The following is a 5,200-nucleotide window of genomic DNA, read 5'->3' as shown; positions in this document are numbered from 1 at the left end:
ATTGGATTGAGTTGAGTGTTAAAAAAAATTTAACTTTCATGGAAAAACATTATCTAGTTTTAGGGGTTATGTAGAAAGTTAGGAATATTAGCTATATTAAACTAAAAAGATTTTGGAAAATGTTAACTGTTACATACAGATACAGCCACCAGATTTTAATTTTTAATACGGGAATTAGCTTCTCCTGGAAGCCTGCTAAATAAAAATTACCTTTTATTTGCAATATTGAGGAGAATTTGAAGGAAGTATTGTCCTTGGTAATACCTATGTCTCTAGATTGTCAAAACAGTGGAGCAAAAGAGTGAAAAATCTCAACCCATTTTCTAGCGATTTTCTCTGTTGTAACAGTCATGGTACCTCCAGATTGGCTCATTGAGAGAAGGCCCCACAGTCCTGTACAACATTTTAAATTCCCTAAAGAGCTCCAAGGAAACATGCTGTGATTCTAACAGAGCCCTGGTGACATGGTTTGACTCTGCGTCTTCACCCAGATCTCCTGTCAAATTGTAATCCTCAGTGTTAGAGGCAGGGCCTGATGCAAGGTGTTTGGATCATGGTGGGGGTGCTGATTTTGCTCTTGCTGTTCTGAAGATAGTGACTGAGTTCTCATGAGGTCTGGTTGTTTAAAAGTGTGTAGCACCGGCTGGGCGTGGTGGCTCACGCCTGTAATCCCAGGACTTTGGGAGGCCAAGGCGGGTGGATCACGAGGTCAGGAGATCAAGAGCATCCTGGCTAACATGGTGAAACCCTATCTCTACTAAAAATACAAAAAAATAGCCGGGCGTGGTGGCGGGCGCCTGTAGTCACAGCTACTTGGGAGGCTGAGGCAGGAGAATGGCATGGAGCCAAGATCGTGCCACTGCACTCCAGTCTGGGCAACAGAGTGAGACTCCCTCTTTATATATATATAAAAAAAAGTGTGTAGCACCTCCCCCTTCACTCTCTCTCCTGTTCCCACTCATGTAAGTGCCTGCTTCCCCTTGGTCTTCTGCCATGACTGTAAGTTTCCTGAGGCCTCCCCAGCCATGCTTCATGTACCGCCTGTGGAACCGTAAGTCAATTAAACCTCTTTTCTTCATAAATTACCCAGTCTCAGGTAGTTCCTCATTCCAATGTGAGAATGGACTAATACACCTGGTAGAAGTGGCTCGGGGGTAAGGAGGGCGGCAAAGAATGCTGTCCAGTTGAACACCGTGCTCTGCCCCTCCCACCCTGCATACTCACTGGCCCATGCAGACATTGCTCCTGGATTTGGGGAGCTCCTGGCTGCTTCATCATCAGACATTTCTCCTGGTGATCTCACCCCTGCTGGAAGTAGCTATCCACAAATTTCGGAGTGAAGAGGGCCAGACATCAATGAAGCCAAACTTTGGCCTTAAATCCTTTCCCCTCAGGTGCCCATCACTTTTGCCTGCCTCTAGTCTTTTGCCCTTGGAATAAATTGGAGGTGTTCTGTTGGCCCTCTTTGCCCAACCCCATAGGGGTCTTTCTCTGACATGTAGCACCAGGGGCAGACCCAGGGAGAAATAGAAATAAGGGCCCTCCTTATTGGCTTCCCTCCCTAGAAACTTCCCTCCAAGGATTATTTTCTGACCTGTTGCTGAGGGAGTGGGCCAGTCTCCCTGATACCCAGGAACTGGTGCAGGCAAAGACGTGGGTCACCTGCACTCTCTAGCCAGGGAGCTGGTCATGGTGGTTCCAGCTGAGTTCCCCACCAGCAGCCACTTGTGCTGGAAACCTTGCAGCTCTGCCGCCTCCCAAGCTCTTTATCCTGCCTCATGTGCAACTAGCAAAGCCCAAACAATGCACTGGTGACTCTGGCTTCCTGAGGAGGGAAGCTGCTCCGGTGATGCCCGGCAGCATCTGAGAGTCTCAGAAGCTCTTTTCTAGGCTTCTCATGCCTTCCTCAGCATTGTACATCTGATGTGGTGATCAAGGAGGGATTCCTGTTATTCTCTTTCCCATTCACTCTAAGCTTTCCCTTCGTTAGCCTGGCTTGGAGTAAATTTCTCACCAAAACATACATTTTAAAGCTGGTCCAGGGAGGGACTATTAGATTTATGGCGTCTCAACATCTAAGTACTCTCACTGCACAACTGCATCTAGACACAGTGACCTTGTAATAAAGACATCCCCTCCATCCTTTAAATGAAGACACATGCTTCCAAGGCCTTCTGGTATGTATGCAAATGAACCTTGGGTCAAAGTCATGGCCTCCAATGCTCCCCTCAGAAACCACTTTCTCCTTTCCTCCTCTCTCCTCTTTCCTCCTTTCTCACTACCTTTCCTCTTGTCCCCTCTCCTTCTTCCCCTTTCCAATCCTTTTTTCCCCTTTTCTGCTCTTTTCTTCTACCCTCACCTTTCTTTTACAATCTCTACTTGTTTTTTTATTATTAAAAAAGCAAAACATATAGGGTCATTGATGAAGCATGATGACAATTATATTTGCAGTGAAGCTTTCAGAATGAACATCAAGAATTATCTTTCATATTAATCATAAGAGACTTCAAAATATTAATGATATGTAATATATTTTAGCAGCCTTGTTTTTATAGAAACAGGAGAAAGAGAATTTCTTTGAAGGAGTTCAGGTTCGAATGCAGGTAACATGAACAAAGCAAAGATCTTTAGTTACTAATGGAATGGTTCATTAGGTGACTAAACCAGGTGGATTTGGTGTTGCAGATTTCCTCCCCGTGTTCTCCAAAAGACAGAATTTCAGCTTTCTGAAACAGAAACCAGATGTTATAAGAACATAATATTTCTTTTTTGACTCCCTGAAATTGATTTAAGGGGACATACTTGCTTTTCTGCAATTCAGTGGAGTGACTCAGATAAATTAAAAATTAAAATGAAAAATGTCAACTCCCTTCAGTGATGCTTCACCTTCTTTCATGGTAGGTGCATTTCTCCCATGGGCAGGTTCTTATACGAATAACGTCTCAAGAATATGGTCTAAGAATATCCACTTGAATACAATCTTTAATGATAAATGCTGTAATACATACACAATGACATGTAATAATAACAGGCTTTTAAAAGTAAACATTGAGAAAAAGTAAGTAAAGAATTTTCATTAGCAAGACTTCCCAAACAAAAACTTATCACTTTTGGAACTTTGTCAATATTGTGTGATGCAATTATTCATATGTATCCATATGTAATTCTAAAAATTCTGTTGACTGTGTCTACTTACTAGTCTTTTATAAGGAAAAAACAAAATATATCAGCTAAATCTAGTCCTTTCAGTTTATTTATTTTTATATTTTATGTCTTACTAGACTTTATTATCAAAAGATTACATGCCCACTGCTCACAGCAGCTACTATCCATTAGCCTAATGGACTGGAATTACAGGTTGTCTTAGGGATTGTCTATTGTGTGACAAAATCAAATGTAAGCCCTACTGTGAAAAGCCTTGACACTATTAAATGTGAAAAATACAATGTGTTCAAGAAGATGTTAACAAAAGAGATGTAAGGCATTGAGTTAACCAACTAGAAAGTAACATGAAGTGTATGCCAAAATAGTAATTACTTGTGTTTTCCTGTTGCTGTTATTTAGTACAGCAACTGTACACTGTCATTCATCACCCAACAGAGCTGGATGAATAGTGGGTACTTACTGATTAACTTTTCCCTTTTCCTACCAAATAGTGACCACAGAATGTTTCCATATACATCTATTCTTACTCAAATTTCCACCTCAAGTAATACTTTCACTTATTCAACAGAAACATTTGAGTGTCTACTCTGTACCACACACTATGAAGGTACCAGGCTTATTATGAACATGCCAAAGGCAGCAAATGACTAACCAGGAAAACTCTTACGCTTTGTCGCTTTTGCATATGCTGTCAGCTCTTTTTCCATTATAGGGCACTTTCACTACTTGGACGACACGTAGTCTTGGAACTTTCCTGGTTGAGGATGGGTCTGCAAGAAGAGTCTGGACTTTGAAATTATCAAGTTCAGTTTTGAACATAGAGAGGAAAGTGAGACAATAGTCGTCCAACTCTCCTTCCAGAGACACCCAATGTTGACAGAGGAGCAACTTTCTAGTGAGATAAGCCACCAGTGGTACAGCAGGGCACCTGTTGGAGGGCTTTTGTGCTGTCGAACCTGGGGAGAATTAGTTATCATTGCCACTACTGTAGAGGACAGAGTTGAAACAATTTGACTTGCCTCTTAAAACCCACAGAGGTAACATAGCTCAAAAAAATCTTTTGTGACGTGTCCTGTCTCTTTGTCCTTTCTTTATGCATTTCACTGATTTATCAGAATCACTTTCTCCTACAGAAACATATAAGTCATTTAAATAGAAAATAAAGCAAATATTTGAATACAATATTCAGTTACATATAAGTTTAATTTTCAGACAATAAGGTCGGGAGTTCAAGACCAGCCTGATCAAAGTGGAGAAACCCCTTCTCTACTAAAAATAAAAAATTTGCCAGGGGTGGTGGCGCATGCCTGTAATCCCAGCTACTCAGGAGGTTGAGGCAGGAGAATCGCTTGAATCTGGGAGATGGAGGTTGCAGTGAGCTGAGATCGCGCCATTGCACTCCAGCCTGGGCAACAAGAGTGAAAATCTGTCTCAAAAAAACCAAAAAAACAAAAAACAAACAAACAAAAAAACCACACACACACACACACAAAAAAACAAAAATCAAAACAACAACAACAACAAAACAAAATCAAAACTCAAAGTTCATGGGAAATGTTATTCTGAAACATACATCTTGAAAAGCAGACAACAAAATAGAAAATAAATTAGACGCATAGGCAACAAATGTCCAAAATTTAAATATAAAACTTAAGTTTTATAAGTGAAATACTAACTTTTTCTTCTAAGTATCTTAGAAAACAAAGCGTTTAATCATAGTATGCTGGCATTAAACCTTCTAGAAGAAAGCTTGTCATTTTGAATGTTGTATTAACTTCTCCAGGGGTGAACAAGTAATTCCTCCTGTCTTTATCTGTCTTTGCCTTTCTCTCTCACACACACAGACACATTCACTCACCCATACAAACAGAATTCATACATTTTTATTCTAATAATCTATAGTAGTGTTTTCTATATACTTAGCATCATGTTAGATGCACAGAAAAATACCCAGAAAATATAATTTGTTCCTGACCTCTAGCCTATACATTTAGAAAACAGAAAATTCACTCATTTATTCACTCAACAAGCAATT

Source organism: Mandrillus leucophaeus, unplaced genomic scaffold (genome assembly GCF_000951045.1).
Source record: "Mandrillus leucophaeus isolate KB7577 unplaced genomic scaffold, Mleu.le_1.0 Scaffold33, whole genome shotgun sequence".
Lineage (NCBI taxonomy): Eukaryota > Metazoa > Chordata > Mammalia > Primates > Cercopithecidae > Mandrillus > Mandrillus leucophaeus.
Note: the sequence above shows the minus strand (reverse complement) of the source record.